Source organism: Hyla sarda, chromosome 9, assembly GCF_029499605.1.
Source record: "Hyla sarda isolate aHylSar1 chromosome 9, aHylSar1.hap1, whole genome shotgun sequence".
Classification (NCBI taxonomy): Eukaryota; Metazoa; Chordata; class Amphibia; order Anura; family Hylidae; genus Hyla; species Hyla sarda.
In genome coordinates, this window is record NC_079197.1 from 63,543,311 (window position 1) to 63,562,960 (window position 19,650).

The following is a 19,650-nucleotide window of genomic DNA, read 5'->3' on the forward strand; positions in this document are numbered from 1 at the left end:
ACAACACGCAGCATGCACGGACAGCCAAAGGGAATGCTGGGACTTAACCCCTTAAGGACACAAGGTGTATGCATACGCCCCTGTTTCTGAGTCCTTAAGGACTCAGGGCGTATGGATACGCCCTGCGTTCTTCCGGGCCCTTCTGCTCGCTGGGCAGGGACTGGACCGGGATACCTGCTGATATCGTTCAGCAGGCATCCCGGCATATCGCCCAGGGAGGTCCTGAGTTCCCCCCATATCGCGTCAATTCAGACGTGCGATTTGCGGGTATTCCGGGTCAATCGGGTCTCTGGTGAACTGGTGACTCGGAAAAAAAGGGAGTGAGGTGGCACGGGTGCTGCCTTGTGATCACACGGTTGATCGGTCGGAAAGACCGATCAATCAAGGACCTGCTGGGAACGGCGAGAGGAGCAGCAGGATCGGCGGCGGCCCAGGGCAGGATACAGCAGGAGGTAAGGCCTCTTCACTTCCTGCTGTTGCTTAGCAACAACTCTCGGCATGCAAAGCCAAAGGGTATGCTGGGAGTTGTAGTTTTACAACAGCTAGAGTTCCAACTACAACTCCCAGCATGCCCTTTGCTAGTCTGTGCATGCTGGGGGTTGTAGTTATGCAACAGCTGGAGGCACTTTTTTCTATGAAAAAGTGTGCAGCCAGCTGTTGCATAACTACAACTCCCAGAATGCACAGACTACCAAAGGGTATGCTGAAAGTTGTAGCAGTGTGCCTCCAGCTGTTGCAAAACTACAACTCTCAGCATGCCCTTCGGCTGTCAATGCATGCTAATTGTTGCAGTTTTGCAACAGCTGGAGACACATTGGTATTGAAATAGAGTTTGTTACCAAACTCAGTGTTTTGCAACCAGTGTGCCTCCAGCTGTTGCAAAAATACAACTTGCAGTATGCACTGAGAGACTGTACATGCTGGGAGTTCTAGTTTTGCAACAGCTGGAGGTACACTGGTTGCTAAACACTGAGTTAAGTAACAAACTCTCAGTGTTTCGCAACCAATGTGCCTCCAGCTGTTGCATAGTTATACAACTCCCAGCATGTATGGTCTGTCAGTGCATGCTGGGAGTTGTATTTTTGCAACAGCTGGAGGTCCCCCCCTCCCCCATGTGAATGTACAGGGTACATTCACACAGGTGGGTTCACAGAGAGTTCTGCTGCAAGTTTGAGATGCGGCAAATTTTCTGCCGCAGCTCAAACTCCCAGCGAAGAAACTCACTGTAAACCTCCGCCCGTGTGAATGTATCCTAAAAACACAGTCCCCCTCCCTCCCCAATAAAAAAAAAGAATCTTGTACGGCAGTGTTTCCAAAACGGAGACTCCAGCTGTTGAAAGACAAGAACTCACAGTATTGCCGGACAGCCACTGACTGTTAAGGCATGCTGGGAGTTTTGCAACAGCTGGAGACACCTTGTTTGGGAAACACTGCCGTAGGGTATTTTTGTGGCGGATTCAAATCCCCAATTTAGTCCTCAGATGCGCATGGTGCTCTCTCACTTCGGAGCCCTGTCGTATTTCAAGGAAACAGTTTAGGGCCACATATGGGGTATCTCCGTACTCAGGAGAAATTGCGTTACAAATTTTGGGGGGCTTTTTCTCCTTTTACCCCCCCCGATGAAAAGGTAAAGTTGGGGTCTACACCAGCATGTTAGTGTAAAAAAAAATATTTTACACTTACATGCTGGTGTTGCCCCATACTTTTAATTTTCACAAGCGATAAAAGAAAGAAAAAAAATTGTAACGCAATTTCTCCTGAGTACGGAAATACCCCATATGTGGGCGTTAAGTGCTCTGTCGGTGCACAACAAGGCTCAGAAGTGAGAGTGCACTATGTACATTTGAGGTCTAAATTGGTGATTTGCATAGGGGTGGCTGATTTTACAGCGGTTCTGACATAAACGCAAAACAATAAATACCCACATGTGACCCCATTTTGGAAACTACACCCCTCACGGAATGTAACAAGGGGTATAGTGAGCCTTAACACCCCACAGGTGTTTGACACATTTTCGTTAAATTTGGATGCGAAAATTAAAAAATAAATTTTTTCACTAAAATGCTGGTGTTACCCTACATTTTTCATTTTTTACAAGGGAGAATAGGAAAAAATCCCTACCCCAAAATTTGTAACCCCATTTCTTCTGAGTAAGAACATACCCCATATGTGGATGTAAAGTGCTCTGCGGGTGCATTGGGATTTTGGCAAGAGAAGGTGTCTGAAATTGAAGGCCATGTGTGTTTACAAAGCCCCCATAGTGCCAGAACAGTGGACTCCCCCACACATATGACCCCATTTTGGAAACTACACCCCTCACGTAATGTAATAAGAGGTGCAGTGAGCATTTAAACCCCACAGGTGTCTGACAGATTTTTGGAACAGCGGTCCGTGAAAATGAAAAATTTTATTTTTCATTTGCACAGCCCACTGTTCCAAAGATCTGTCAAACGCCGGTGGGGTGTAAATGTTCACTGCACCCCTTATTAAATTCTGTGAGGGGTGCAGTTTCCAAAATGGGGTCACATGTGGGGGGTCCACTGTTCTTGCACCACGGGGGTCTTTGTAAACACACATGGCCTCCCACTTCTATGCCAACCAAATTCTCTCAGCAAACGCTCAATGGCGCTCCTCCTCTTCTGAGCATTGTAGTTCGCCCGCAGAGCACTTTACATCCACATATGGGGTATTTCCATACTCAGAAGAAATGGGGTTACACATTTTGGGAGTCTTTTTCTCCAATTACCCCTTGTGAAAATGAAAAATTTGAGGTAACACCAGCATTTTATTGAAAAAAATCAAATTTTTCATTTTCACGTCCAACTTTGTCAAGCACCTGTGGGGTGTTGAGGTTCACTGTATGCCTTGTTACGTTCCCTGAGGGGTGTATTTTCCAAAATAGTATGCCATGTGTTTTCAGCAAAATTTGCTTTCCAAAAGCCAAATGTGACTTCTTCTCTTCTGAGCATTGTAGTGTGCCAGCAGAGCACTTGACGTCCACACATGGGGTATTTCCATACTCAGAAGAGATGGGGTTACAAATTTTGGGGGGCATTTTCTCCTATAACCCCTTGTAAAAATGTAACATTTTGGGGAAAACCAGCATTTTAGTGAAAAATAAATAAATTCATTTACACATCCGACTTTAACGAAAAGTCGTCAAACACCTGTGGGGTGTTAAGGCTCAGCGGACCCCTTGTTACGTTCCTTTGGTGGTGTAGTTTCCAAAATAGTATGCCATGTGGGGGGTTTTCTGCTGTCCTGGCACCATAGAGGCTTCCTAAATGTGACATGCTCCCCAAAAACCATTTCAGAAAAACTCACTCTGCAAAATCCCATTGTCGCTCCTTCCCTTCTGAGCCTAGTAGTGCACCCACAGAGCACTTGACATCCACATATGAGGTATTTCCTTACTCGAGAGAAATTGGGTCACAAATTTTGGGGGGCTTTTTCTCCTTTTACCCCTTGTAAAATTTCAAAAACTGGGTCTACAAGAACATGCGAGTGTAAAAAAAGAAAATGTAGAATGCTGCTATTCCTGTGAAACACCTAAAGGGTTAACACACTTTCTGAATGTTATTTTGAATACTTTGGGGGGGAGGGGTGCAGTTTTTTAATGGGGTCATTTATGGGGTATATCTATTAAGAAGACCCCTCAAATCCACTTCAAAACTGAACTGGTCCCTGAAAAATTCTGATTTTGAAAATTATGTGGAAAATTGCTGCTGAACTTTGAAGCCCTCTGATGTCTTCCAAAAGTAAAAAACATGTCAACTTCATGATGAAAATATAAAGTAGACATATTGTACATGTGAATCAATATATAATTTATTTGCAGTATCCATTTTCCTTACAAGCAGAGAGTTTCAAAGTAAGAAAAATGCAAAATTGTTAAAATTTTCATGAAATTTGGGGATTTTTCACCAAGAAAGGATGCAAGAAACGATGAAAATTTACCACTATCATAAAGTAGAGTATGTCACGAAAAAACTATCTCGTAATCAAAATAATCGGTAAAAGCATCCCAGAGTTATTAATGCATGGTCAGAATTGCAAAAAAGGGCTTAAGGTGAAAAAGGGATCAGGCCTTAAGGGGTTAAAGTTATGCAACAGCTAGAGGCATACTACTAACACTCCCAGCATTCCCTTTGGCTGCCCATGCATGCTGGGGGTTGTAGTTATGCAACAGCTGGAGGCACACTGGTTGCAAAACACTGAGATTTTGTTACTTAGCTCAGTGATTCACAACCAGTGTGCCTCCAGCTGTTGTAAAACTAAAACTCCCAGCATGTACGGTCTGTCAGTGCATGCTGGGAGTTGTAGTCTGCAACAGCTGGAGGAACACCGGTTGCAAAACACTGAGTTAGGTAACACACTGTGTTTCGCAACCAGGGTGCCTTCAGCTGTTGCAAAACTACAATTCTCAGTATGCACCTACAGCCGAAGGGCATGCTGGGACTTGTAGTTATGCAACAGCTAGAGGCATACTACTGCAACTCCCAGCATGCCCTTTGGTAGTTTGTGAATGCTGGGGGTTGTAGTTATGCAATTGCTGGAGGCACAACCCCCAGCATGCACAAGCTAACAAAGGGCATGTTGGGAGTTGTAGTAGTGCCTTCTGCTGTTGCATAACAACTCCCAGCATGCCCTTTTGTGCATGCTGGAATTTGTTGCTAGGCAACAGCAGGAGGCACGGCCTTACCTCCTGCTGCGCATGTCCTGCCTGCCCTCCTGCCGCGGTCTCCGCTCCGGAGGCCCAGATTCCACCGCCTATGCTGGGGATCAGGGGCCCCCACTACATGTACACACTCCCGGCACCCGCTCTCGCCCTCGGAGTAGGGGCGGAGCGGTGCGTCAGGGATAACCCCACAGCAGGCATCCTGATTTGTTGCCTGCTGATAAAGGGTGATAGGTGTAGTGTTGGACAGCGGGCACCGGAATTCCCACGTTTGTACAGGTATGCCCTGAGTCCCAGGACGTCATTGCTTACCTGGACGTCAGGGCGTAACTGTACGCCCTGGGTCCTTAAGGGGTTAAATGTGCTCCTGACGAGTTCATTTTTAAATATTTTTGTCTTTCTGTGCAAAATTAGAGGTTTGTTGACCGCCACTTCTTTGAGCACAGGGTCATCTTCAAGTATGTGCCAATGTTTGTACAATGTTTTCCTTTTCAATTTCTCTTTAAAGTTCAGCAATATGACTGACAGAGTCATAGTGCTGAACTGGAAAGAGAAATTGAAAAGTTTGGCGGTGTTATGTTCTTTTTTGTTTTTCTGATCAAATCCATTCTGGACTTTTTATCTGCTCTTGCCAGTGCCATATCAAAAGATTATTTTGGGTAACTCCTCTTACGGAGGTGCTCTTGTAGATAAGTGGCTTGCTGTATCAATACGTCTTGGTTTGTGTTGATCTTTTTAAGTCGCAGAAATTGGCTGTATGGTAGCGAATGTTTCGTGTGCTCAGGATGGTAACAGTTGTAATGTAAATACATTAGTGGTGAGGAGGGTTTCCTGTAACACTGTGTTTCTATTGCACCTTCTTTCAATGTGACAAGCATGTCCAGCAATGTGACTTGAGAGGTATTAAAGGTAGAAGTAAAGGCCATATTCATAGTATTATTAGTGTTCAAGTAAAGCACAAATTAGTCAAAGCTGCATTTTTCCCCAGACCAGATGACGAAATCCTTATCCACAGAGCGCCTAAGACCAGTGCTGTGGAGTCGGAGTCGAAGTTGGACGAAATTCTGGGTACCTGGAGTCGGCAAACAATGCACCGACTGCGACTCCTACTCCTACTAAATTTACATTGGAATTTTAAGCAAGTTTAAATGTCCCAATTCACAAAAAGTTATAATTAATGACTTCTCTACTTTAGGAATAAAGATCAATGCATGCAGTGCCTCGTATAACCGCAAAATAAACACATTAAGTGACCGTGAAGAAGCATGCTTTTCATGTGCTTCACTATATGGCACGCAACAAACAATTAGGAGCGGCAATACTTATACTTTCCATAGTGTTGTGTTCTGCTGTTACAGGCAACCCATGGGCAACCTAGCCTCTCACTGATATTGCAGGACTAGAGACACTTGTATAAGTGAAGGGAATGGAGGGTCAATAGTTCAAGAATGAAGCTGTAAACCATTGGAAAAACTGCTGTCATTCAGCTAAGGCTATAAAAACTTGTGAACTCTATTGTTAGCTTAAACTTTAAACATGACTATGGGATTCTACTAGGGAAATCATGTTTTATAAAAAAAAAATGCTCCTTCCTCCCACTGCCCTATCTTCAGCAGCAGCAGATCTGCACACAAACTGTTCAATACAGTAGACTGTTTGCTTCCCAGCCAGTAGTTCTGTGGTAATGACATGTATGTTGCCTTTCTTTCCTTCAAGGAATGTATAAAATAAATTTGCATATTAATACAGAGGAGTCGGAAGTACAAAAAACTGCAGAGTCAGAACATTTATCTACCGACTCCACAGCCCTGCCTAAGACCCCTGCTAACAGATATCCTATCATATCTGAAAGACCCCTACGACTTTCTTGGTTAAACATCTTTTTGGCTCTTCAGGAGGCTCAAATTATCTTTTTATCCACAAACCCCTTTTTGAGACAGATTAAGCTATATAGGCGCTACGTAGAAGAGTTTATTTTCATCTGGTCTGGGGACAAATCCAGCTTTGACCAATTTGTACTTTACTTGAACACTAATAATACTATGAATATGGCCAGAATGGATTAGATCAGAAAAACAAATAGAAATAGAACATAACATCGCCAAACGTTTCAATTTCTCTTTCCAGTTCAGCACTATGACGGACACCATAAGGAAAACAATATACAAACATTGGCACATACCTGAAGATGACCCTATGCTCAAGGAAGTGGCGGTCAACAAGCCGCTAATTACGCACAGAAAGACAAAAACTTTGAAAAATGAACTTGTCAGGAGCCCCTTTAAAAGTAAATCAGGATCAGACACCACTTGGCTACGCCATTTACAATACAGTGGTAATCATAAGTGTGGAAGATGCTCCTTTTGCCACCAACTTAAAAAAGGAAAGGATTTCCACATAGGAAGCGAGAATGTCCACGTCACAGACTTCATCACCTGCAGGACACAATTTGTGATTTATTGTTTGAAATGTCCATGCGACAGATTGCACGTAGGTTCCACTATCAGACAAATGTTCGTGAGGTTCCGTGAGCATTTAAGACTTTCATGCATGGGCCAAACCATACCTAGACTGGCAGAGCATCTGCACAAAGAACACAACGGCTCTGCAGACTGTCTTCGGGTTGGAACGAGTGACAGATACAGTGCACGGCGTGAGCAAACACACTCCCTTACTGCAGAAAGAAGCATTATGGATTTCCCGTCTTGAAGCAACGGGACCCCTCGGCTTCAATGAGCGGAAAGAGTTTAGCTCATTCGCTTGATACTATGTATCATCTCCAGAATGTTATATTGTTTTTTCCATTATGTTACTTCTTGTCTCCCTATTCTCCGTTACTCGTCTTCTGCCATCTTCCCCTTACCTTCTTTCGTTCTTCCACAGGCTAACATTGCAGGGTATCACCCCCATGCGCATATACAAATGTATTCCTCCCTCAGACGCATCGCCGGGATGACAGCGCTGTGTTGATCTTGATGCTTAGCAACTTCTCTGAGGCGTCAGCCGACAAGCCACAGCACCCATGTCTATTTAAACGGGACCGTGCGCATCACTGGTGGGCATGACCAAGTGGGAAGACCTGAAAAATGGGACCATTACCCATGAGCTCTCCCGAGCTCTGCTTTGTTCCTTCCCTCCCTGCATTGTGCTTCCCTTGATCTACATGGAATAAAAGGGCCTTCTTGCATCTACTTCGGGTAAGTGCTTTAGTACGTTTTTTGTTCTCCATATAATTCTCATGTTATGAACTATTAACAGTACAATTCAAATTTTATTGAACAAACCTCCTAACAACAGTACAGTGATCCCTCAATATAGGTTGGTAATTTGTTCCAAATTAACCATTGTTACTTGAATTTATCATATGTTGAGGGATCTGTGCAATAATAAAAGACAAAGTTATACTCACGTGTCCCCGCCGCTCCAGACTGTAACCGCTGCCCTGCATCATCGCTCTCCATTGCTGTCACCGCGTCCCCGGTGTGTCCCCGCCGCTCCGGACTGTCACAGCTGCCCTGGATCATTGCTCTCCATCGCTGTCACCATGTCCCCGGTGTGTCCCCGCCTCTCCGGACTGTCACCGCTGCCCTGGATCGTCACTCTCCATCGCTGTCATCACGTCCCCAGGGTGTCCCCGCTGCTCCGGATCATCACCGCTGCCCAGGATCGTTGCTCTCCATTGCTGCACAAGCCGCTCCTATTGGATGACGGGACGGCATGCGTGGCGAAGTGATGATGACTTCGCCACACAGCGGAGACGATGCCGAATGCAGCGGAGTGGTGAAGGAGAGTGACAGCTAGGAGGACGGTCCGGAGTGGCGGGGACAGGTGAGTGACACTCACCGGAGCACACAGGGCACATTAACCCCTTAAGGACCGAGCCCTTTTTCACCTTAATGACCGGAACGTTTTCTGACCACTGTCATTTTAAACATTAATAACTCTGGAATGCTTTTAGTTATCATTCTGATTCCGAGATTGTTTTTTCGTGACATATTCTACTTTAACTTAGTGGTAAAATTTTATGGTAACTTGCATCCTTTCTTGGTGAAAAATCACCAAATTTGATGAAAAAAATGAAAATTTTGCATTTTTCTAACTTTGAAGCTCTCTGCTTGTAAGGAAAATGGATATTCAAAATTTTATTTTTTTGGGTTCACATATACAATATGTCTACTTTATGTTTGCATCACAAAATGTATGAGTTTTTACTTTTTGAAGACACCAGAGGGCTTCAAAGTTCAGCAGCAATTTTGAAAATTTTCACAAAATTTTCAAACTCGCTATTTTTCATGGACCAGTTCAGGTTTGAAGTGGATTTGAAGGGCCTTCATATTAGAAATGGCCCATAAAAGACCCCATTATAAAAACTACACCCCCCAAATTATTCAAAATGACATTCAGTAAGTGTATTAACCCTTTAGGTGTTTCACAGGAATAGCAGCAAAGTGAAGGAGAAAATTCAAAATCTTCATTTTTTACACTCGCATGTTCTTGTAGACCCAATTTTTGAATTTTTGCAAGGGGTAAAAAGGAGAAAATTTTTACTTGTATTTGAAACCCAATTTCTCTCGAGTAAGCACATACCTCATATGTCTATGTTAATTGTTCGGCGGGCCCAGTAGAGGGCTCAGAAGGGAAGGGGCGTCAAATGGTTTTTGGGGGGCATGTCACCTTTAGGAAGCCCCTATGGTGCCAGAACAGCAAAAAAAAAACACATGGCATACCATACCATTTTGGAAACTAGACCCCTCGGGGAACGTAAAAAGGGGTAATGTGAACCTTAATACCCTACAGGTGTTTCACGACTTTTGCATATGTGAAATTTTTTTTTTTTTTACCTAAAATGCTTGGTTTCCCAAAATTTTTACATTTTTAAAAAGGGTAATAGCAGAAAACACCCCCCAAAATTTGAAGCCCAATTTCTCCCGATTCAGAAAACACCCCATTTGGGGGTGAAAAGTGCTCTGCTGGCGCACTACAGGTCTCAGAAGAGAAGGAGTCACATTTGGCTTTTTGAAAGCAAATTTTGCTCTGGGGGCATGCCGCATTTAGGAAGCCCCTATGGTGCCACGACAGCAAAAAAAAAAAACACATGGCATACCATTTTGGAAACTAGACCCCTCGGGGAACGTAACAAGGGGTTAAGTGAACCTTTATACCCCACAGGTGTTTCATGACTTTTGTATATGTAAAAAAAAAAATTTTTTTTAACCTAAAATGCTTGTTTTCCCAAAAATTTTACATTTTTAAAAAGGGTAATAGCAGAAAATACCCCACAAAATTTGAAGCCCAATTTCTCCCGAGTACGGCGATACCCCATATATGGCCCTAAACTGTTGCTTTGAAATACGACAGGGCTCCAAAGTGAGAGTGCCATGCGCATTTGAGGCCTAAATTAGGGATTGCATAGGGGTGGACATAGGGGTATTCTACGCCAGTGATTCCCAAACAGGGTGCCTCCAGCTGTTGTAAAACTACCAGCATGCCTGGACAGTCAGTGGCTATCTGGCAATACTGGGAGTAGTTGTTTTGCAACAGCTGGGGGCTCCGTTCTGGAAACAGTGGCGTACCAGACGTTTTTCATTTTTATTGGGGAGGGGGGCTGTGTAGGGGTATGTGTATATGTAGTGTTTTTTTACTTTTTATTTTATTTTGTGGTAGTGTAGTGTTTTTAGGGTACAGTCACACGGGCGGGGGTTCACAGTAGTTTCTCGCTGGCAGCTTGAGCTGCAGCAGAAAATTTGCCGCAGCTCAAACTTGCAGCCGGATACTTACTGTAATCCTCCGCCCATGTGAGTGTACCCTGTACGTTCACATTGGGGGGGGGGGGGGGGGGACATCCAGCTGTTGCAAAACTACAACTCCCAGCATGTACGGTCTATCAGTGCATGCTGGGAGTTGTAGTTTTGCAACCGCTGGAGGCTCCGTTTTGGAAGCAGTGACGTACCAGGCGTTTTTCATTTTTATTGGGGAGGGGAGGGGGGCTGTGTAGGGGTATGTGTATATGTAGTGTTTTTTACTTTTTATTTTATTTAGTGTTAGTGTAGTGTTTTTAGGGTACAGTCGCACGGGCGGCGGGTTCACAGTAGTTTCTCGCTGGCAGTTTGAGCTGCGACAGAAAATTTGCCGCAGCTCAAACTTGCAGCCGGATACTTACTGTAATCCTCCGCCCATGTGAGTGTACCCTGTACGTTCACATTGGGGGGGGAAACATCCAGCTGTTGCAAAACTACAACTCCCAGCATGTACGGTCTATCAGTGCATGCTGGGAGTTGTAGTTTTGAAACAGCTGGAGACATACAGGTTGTGAAACACCGAGTTTGGTAACAAACTCAGTGTTTTGCAACCAGTGTGCCTTCAGCTGTTGCAAAAGCTACAACCCCCAGCATGTACGGACAGCGGAAGGGCATGCTGGGTCTTGTAGTTATGCAACAGCCGGAGGCATACTACATTGGCTGGGGATGCTGGGGATTGTAGTTATGCAACAGCTGGAGACACACTGGTTTACTACTTAACTCAGTGTGCCTTCAGCTGTTGCAAAACTACAACTCTCAGCAGTCACAGACAGCCAACGGGCATGCTGGGAGTTGTAGTTATGCAACCATCAGATGCACCACTACAACTCCCAGCATGCACTTTAGCTGATTGTGCAAGCTGGGAGTTGTAGTTACACAACAGCTGAAGGTACACTTTTCCATAGAAAGAATGTGCCTCCTGCTGTTGCAAAACTACAAGTCCCAGCATGCCCATAAGGGCATGCTGGGAGTTGTGGTGGTCTGCCTCCTGCTGTTGCATAACTACAGCTCCCAGCAAGCCCTTGTTGCATGCTGGGAGCTGTTGCTAAGCAACAGCAGGAGGCTGTCACTCACCTCCAACTGCTGCTCCACGATGCCGCCGCACAGGCAGTCCCTAGCCGCCGCCGTCGCTTCTGGGGCCCTGATCCCAACAGGGACACAGGGGATCGGGGTCCAAAGCACCGGGGGTCGTCTTCCCGCACCCGCTCACGTCCTCCGGAAGAGGGGCGGAGCGAGTTGCGGGAGTGACACCCGCAGCAGGCGCCCTGATTGGTCAGCCGGTAACCCGGCCGACGAATCAGGGCGATCGTGAGGTGGCACCAGTGCCACCTCACTCCTGCAGACTCTGGCTCAACCAGTAATTCCGGGTCATCGGGTCACTGGAGACTCGATTGACCCGGAATCCGACGCAGATCGCTGGACTGAATTGTCCAGCGATCTGCGGCAATCGCCGACATGGGGGGACATAATGACCCCCCCTGGGCGATATGCCGGGATGCCTGCTGAACGATTTCAGCAGGCATCCGGCTCCCCTCTGGCTAGCGGTGGGGGCCGGAAATGCTCAGGGCGTATCCATACGCCCTTGGTCCTTAAGGACTTGGAAACGGGGGCCTATGGATACGCCCTATTTCCTTAAGGGGTTAAACGGCTATCCTGCGGCAGCTGAAGCAGTCTGAGCTGCCAGATAGCCGTATAAGCGAGGGCCCCGACATACAAAAGCATTGTATGTTGATGCTACCTTCCACATGCGATGGCGGCTGAGAGGCCATCGCATGTTGAAATGATCGTATGTCTGGGCCATCGTAGGTCGGGGGAACACTTTTTTTTTTTTCATAAAAAACTTACAATGCACTGTTACAAATTATTAAGCACAGTGAGTATCAAAACACTTTATAGGCTGTAAAGAACTGAAAATTGTAATTTGTTGTGTTTGCAGCTCATTTACTGAAATCAAAAGCTATTTCAATCAAACTTTTAACAACATTTAAACTTTTTAAACATTTTTACAGGTCACATTACAATTTAATATAGGACTCCTTATTTGATAGCAGCTTCACAAGTCTTGTATCCATTGAACTTGAGTTTTTGGACAGTTTCTGCTTAAATTTGTTAACAAGATGTCAGAATAGCCTCACAGAGCTGCTGTTTGGATGTAAACTGCCTCCCATCCTTATAGATCTTTTGCTTGAGGATGCTCCAAAGGTTCTCAATAGGACTGAGGTAAGGGGAGGATGAAGGATTCCTCTCCTTTTAACCCTATAGCACCCATGGATGCAGAGGTATTCTTTGCAGCTCGAAATGGTGCATTGTCATGCATGAAGAGGATTTTATTATGGAAAGCATAGTTCTTCCTTATGTATCAGGGAAGAAAGTGGTCAGCCAGAAACTCCACATCCTTTGCAGAGGTCATCTTTACATCTTCGGGGACCCTAAAAGGGGGCGACCAGCTCTCTGTCCATGATTCCAGCCCAAAACATGACTTCACGACTGCCTTGTTGATGTCGCAGCCTTGTTGGAACAGGGTGGCCTTCCACCAAACATCCACTACTCGCATCCATCTGGCCCATCCAGGGTTGCACGGCACTCAACAGTGAACAGGACTGTTTGAAAATTAGTCCATGTATTTTTCTGCCCAATGCAGCCGTTTCTGCTTGTGAGCATTGGTTAGTGGTGGCCGAATAGAAGGTTAATGCCCAGTTGCAAGACTCTGGAGGACGCTGGACAGCCCCAGCAGCTTCAAATATCTGTTTGCTGCTATGAAATGGTATTTTAGCAGCTGCTCTCTTGATCCGATGTATGGATCTGGCTGAAATCTTCCTCAATGTGCCTTCATCTGCACTAACCCATCTGTGCTCTGAATAAGCCACAAATCTCTTAATAGTGCAATGATCAAGCTTACGTTTTTGTGAAATATCTAATGTTTTCATACCTCGTCCAAGGCATTGAACTATTTCACTCTTTTCGGAGATCCTTTTTCTTCCCAATATTGCTTGAAAATGGTACTCTGCTTAATAATGTGGAACATCCACCTTTAGTAGTTTTTCCTTAAAGGGGTTATGAAGTATATATAAAAAAAAAAATTCCCAGTGCCCAGGATGCAAAAAGAAAACAAAAACTTTAACTCACCTTCCTACATTCCCCCGTTGCGGAGATATTGGGTCCGGTTCCTTCGTTGCTGCAGGTCTTCTGGCTTCTTTTGGCTCGGAACGTCACAGAGCAGTCAGCGTATCGCCGGCCGTAGCGATGTCCTGCCTCAGCGGGTGATAGTCTGAGCGCACTGTCATGTAAGGAGCCGGCCAGAGCCAATTATTAAGTATAACTAATTTCTTAACTAATTACTTAAGTGCAGCGAAACTGTGGAATTCTTTGCCAGAGAAGGTGGTCATGGTGAACTCTGTAAAAGAGTTTAAAAGGGGTCTGGATGCAATTTTGGAGAATAATAACATTACATGTTATGGATTCTAGATCTATATCAACTCAGTAGGTACTCATTACAATTATAGGTTGAACTTGACGGACTCTGGTCTTTTTTCGACCTTATGAACTATGTTACCTAAAAGATTAGGGATTGTACTGCAAAAGTACAAAGTATATATTATTTTTATAAGTATGGATTTCAACGTATTGTTGGATTTACTGACCCCCCCATTCTCTCTGATTTTGGCAGCTGTGGAACACATACTTTCGTATTGCGTTCTACGGCTGCAGAGTTTTAAATGGCAGTGCGTTCTGGCGCTATGTGTTTCACCGGCCAGATGTGACGTCCCACATTGGTCCTCCACAGGCGGCTGGTGGGCGCATGTGCTGGCGATGTATTCTCCCCGCAGGAGATCTATTATTAGTTCTCCTGGGTACCGGACATGACATAGCGCACAAGAACATCAGAACTGACAGAGAACGCTGGGGGCAGTGTACTGTCCAAACACGAGGTAATGTTTACTTATCTTTGCTAGGAAAATTATGCTACGTAGGTACCATGGTAGCGGAGAGATGACGTCCTTGATCCCGGATGACTCACAGGTTCTGGCCATGTTGGAAGATTTATGGAGTGAGGCCCAAGGTGAGAGTAATGACCCAATACCAGGGGGCATACAGAAAAAGTCCACGACCTTTCCACCCTTTGCGCTTTGTCCGCAGGTTGAAGTATTTGTCAAGTTGGTCTCTGAGGACCTTAAGATGCTACAGGGCCAACGTTGGGATAACCTCACTGGTAATGAACGTAGAGCACTTAAACAACTGAGGAGTATTAAAGATGTTATCTATAAACCTGCGGACAAAGGTGGCAACGTGGTGGTTTGGCCGTGTGACATGTATGAGAAGGAGGCCAGACGCCAGTTAAATGATGTTAGAGTGTATCGCCAATTATCCAGCAACCCTATGACAGTATTTCAGGGTAAATTATGTAGAATTTTGGACAGGGCTGTGGATGAAGGTATTATACCAAGAAAGGTCCGGGATGGCTTGGTTGTGACTCATCCGAAGGTATCAACCCTATATCTCCTGCCTAAAGTCCATAAGAGTTTAACTTGCCCCCCGGGACGTCCCATAATATCTGGGATAGGGAGTTTGACGGAGGTGGTATGTCAGTTTTTGGATTTTTATTTGAAGCCACTTGTCGAGTCCCTGCCATCATACTTACGCGACTCCACTGATGTCCTTAAATGTTTTGAGGAGATTAGATTGGAGGAGGATATGGTAATCGTGACAAGTGATGTGGAGTCACTCTATACCTCCATCGCACATGATGACGGACTGCGCGCATGCAAATTCTTTCTTAGTACCAGTAATCTTTCATCACAACTTATTGATTTGCTGTTAGAATTGTTGGAATTTGTTTTGAGACATAATTTTTTCATTTTTTGTGACAAATTTTATTTACAGATCAGTGGGACCGCTATGGGGGCGCCTTGTGCGCCCCCATATGCAAATTTATTTATGGGATACTGGGAGAGAGCAATGATCCAGGATGGTGAGCATGCATGCGTACAGTCCGTCATCATGTGGCGTCGTTATATTGATGACATCATTTTTGTATGGCAGGGACCGACAGGTGACTTGGAAAGATTTTTAGTTTATTTACAGGACAATTCCATGAATGTCAGGTTGACCAGTAAGTGGAGTAGGTCCAATATGGACTTCTTGGATATCAAGTTAATAGTTGAAATGGATGGGTCAATATCGACTGACATTCATAGGAAAGAGACCTCCGTCAACTCCTATCTATTGGCTAGTTCATTTCACCCTCCCCATGTTATTGGGGGAATACCCCGGGGGCAACTTATACGGGCTAAACGTATATGCTCTAATGATACCTTGTTTGATAGACAAGCGGACGATATGGTTAATCGATTTTCTAGCAGGGGATACCCACGTGATAAGGTAGTGCAGGAGTGGTTACAAGTTAAACAAATACCGAGGAAAACACTTATGAACAAGAAGGAGAAGAAGGAGGATGAGGGAGTTGGACATATGAGATTTATATCCCAATTTAACAAACAATGGTCAGGGATGCGGAGGATTTTGACGCGCCATTGGCACGTCCTACACAGTGATGCCAAGTTAAGACATCTACTACCGGATAGGCCTCTTATGACACCCAGGAGAGCACCCAACTTGAGGGACTTATTGGTGACCAGCCATTATGTCCCTCCCAGGTCAGGTCAATATTTGTTTGGATCAAGGGGACCGCCCTGGGGCAACTATCCTTGTGGTAGATGTGGAGCCTGTTCCGTTATAGAAAGGACCCAGAATTTTGCCAATTCTGACAGGACGAGGGAATACAAGATTGTCCACACCATCAATTGTGGTGTCTCTGGTGTGGTTTATCACGCGCGCTGCCCATGTAATAAAATCTATGTAGGCATGACCACACGGGAATTGAGAGCGCGCGTGATGGAGCACATCAGGGACATCAAAAATTCTGCACGCGATGATTGGATAGATGAGGGTGGATCACGTGGGAAACCTCTAGCTAGACATTTTAAGATCATGCACCAATCCAATTGGAGATTATTGAAGGTCAAGGGCATTGATAGGATTTATATGGGGAATAGAGGAGGCGATGCCACAAGGGCCCTCCTACGTAAGGAGACTAAATGGATTGTGACATTGGATACCATGGCCCCTAAAGGGCTAAATGAATATGTGAGTTTCTCTCCCTTCCTATAATTTGGGACTTGTTTTTAATGATTGTTTCTTTTATTGAGGTACTACTGTGCTCTTTATGATGAGATGACGTACATGACCTAAGGAGGAGTGAGTCGATTGGCATCATTGCAAGAATCATCTCTTCACCCACATGGAGGGATAATAATTGAAATATGTGGACCCACACGCTTATCCGACAGTAAAGAAATTGGACTCTCAAAACATGGGACTGATCGATAACAATAATGGATAGGAATCTTTTTATCCAGAGGACCAATTGGGTCTAATGTATATTGTAAAGTTGTGCCCAGTTGTATGTGGCCAGAGGCTTATGTGTAGGCTGTGTTGTGAATGTGGTATGGGTGTGTAGGTGATGGGTCACAGTGCATTATCACATAGCACGGGGTGTAGGGGTGCATGTGTGTGTGTTTGGTATTGTTTGGAGTGTGGGGGGGGGGGGGGGGGGAAGGGGGGGGGGGGGGATTGATTGATATGTGTGTGTGGTGTATGGGTTGGTAGTTACCATGGAGATGGATAATATTAGGATAGGGGGGATGGGATTATATGGGGGGGTGGGGGGGAGGTTGTCGTCATCATTACACGAACTAATGAACTAATTAATCACAATTATATTGCACTATAATTAATTTAGGTTATTCATATCTTCACATTATGTTCACTAGCACATACAATGATCACAAGTACACATAATAGGGTATTATCACTAGGTGTTTTATTGAGTTTTTGCTCTCTTATGGGAATAATACAATTGCACAAATGTATGACATATCATTCTATTTTTTGGTATTGTGGTGTTGGTTGTGCATGCATGGGCGTGTGTGTGGGTGTGTGCACATGCATGCATGCACACACAGGGGAGTGTGTGTGTGTGCTGGTGCATGTGCATTCACTTCACACATATCCATATATAACTAAAACCCTTTTTTTTTTTTTTTTTTTTTTTTTTTTCATATATATAGAGGTGGATTACATTTCACACAATATTATTATTATATATTTTTTCAATCATTATATATATTTTTTTCATGATAAGTGTAAATGGAGGGTTGGGTAGAATATATGGATGTGGGATATCAGGTATAGTCTGTGGGATTCTTGTCATATATAGGGGGCTCCCTAAAGATAAGGATACATAATTATGAGAGGTATTAAGTGATTATATGATCAATATGGATAATGATATGGGTCTTATGTCCTTATGTTTCTTGCTTTGATGGACAATGAGGGTATCTATTTGTATTGTAATAATTTATAATTGTTTTGATAGGTAATTATGTTGTAAAGGGTGATCATATTTAGGATTGAATGGTATGGTAATCCAGCTTTTGATGTTTGATATGTGATCATCATTTTTTTAATACAGTACAAACAATTTATAATCTTATGTACCTTCCCTTGTTGTGATATGCGATGCGGCTCCCCTAGTGGATATCTGAGAATGGTTACGCTCGGAGCGCATGCGCGGATCCGTGGCGCTATGCCGTCTTTCGGAGGGCAGTCAGTACGGGCGGATGTGCTTCAAGTTATGACGCGCATCCGTCGGTGACGCCACCCGGAAGTCGGCCGGCGTCCGGTTCCGCTACATGCGCCATTGGAGGGCGACCATATAAATAGCCGGTAGTTCCTACCTCATGTAGCGCCTCTTGAGAAAGGAATCATCCGAAACACGTGTCGAGGTGCAGGATCATCACTGGGAAGCCGTCAGCATGTCACAATTAGGTATTGTATTGATTTGAGTCATTATAATCATGTGCTGACTAGACTTAATACTGCTAGATTTCAATTGGCATTACTGATCACTATATATATCCTGGTGATATCCTGCTTAGCTTTGTGTTGGGGGGTTTTTTAAGGGTGGGTTATTTTATGGGTGTTTTTTCTACCTGTTTTTGTATATGTAATAAAGAATTATATTTTTGACTATATCTTTGGGCTAATTTTGTAGGTTATTGATTAAATTATTAGCCGCGTTGGGCTTGTAGGTAATAAATGTTTACTTATGTATATGAAGAGGATGTTTAGGTATAGAGCTTGAGAAAGGGGCATATGGTTTTACTAGCATTCTGAAACGCGTTGCTAATGCTAACAGTTTGTATGTATAATTTTTTTAAATAAATATACTCATTCCTGGAGGAGATACTGGGGTTATTGCCTATATGTTACTCTTGGTGGATTGATGGACTCTATGCATTGTTACCCCAACATCGGATGAGGCTATGATAAGGATTCCAGGAGGGGGGGAATAATATTGATTTAATTCATATTACCCCACTGTGAAGTAAATTACCCTATATATGCTTGTTATCTAATTGTACTTGGATTAGATTGTGAACTCCTGAATGCTGGCTGTTTTTGTTTTCTTTCTTAGCATTGTATTTACAGAACCCATTCTGGATCCAGTATTGCATTAGTGCTCTCTACTGACTGTGAAGGATTGTGGGAACAATCTATTGTAGAAATGTTATACGTTTTCTAGGCCCATTGGTGTGGTGGTTGGCTGACGCACCAATGGTTTGTGGCCTCCCACAAAACACATGGTGAGTTATATTCTTTTTGATTGTACATTGTGCCTGTTGGGTTTAAGCGCTATTTGCCTCCTTGTTTGATTTTTTTCTTCTATATTTTTTATCTGGATTGTATGTAGTGCACCCACAAGGGCCCTGTGGAGTGCAGCTAATTATAGTGTTAATGCACTTACTGGTATTTAAATAAATTAGATTATGTTTATTGTTGTCCATAAAATCCTTGAGCCGCAATATTGATTTATATAAGAACATAGGCTTATAGAAATAAGTTAACTAACAAAAGGTTTTCATTTTTGTCCAGAGGACTATAATGGAAAGACAAAGATTTAAAGTGGTATTGCCATGTGGGGATTTCTGACATATCCACAGGATATGCCATAAATATCCAACAGATGTGGGCCCTGCACCTATCTGCTTGAGGTAGGTGCCAGAGATAATGTGCATCTATTGAACATTAAAGTGAACCTGTGGTTAACAAAAT

At 44.0% G+C, this 19,650-nt stretch overlaps 1 protein-coding gene across 4 annotated transcripts in view; it reads right to left on the minus strand.

Moving 5' to 3' along the window:
• The window catches only part of TRMT12 (tRNA methyltransferase 12 homolog), a 309,262-nt gene that overhangs the window by 96,777 nt on the left and 192,835 nt on the right, over positions 1 to 19,650 (minus strand). The gene's annotated exons all lie outside the window — the stretch shown is intronic.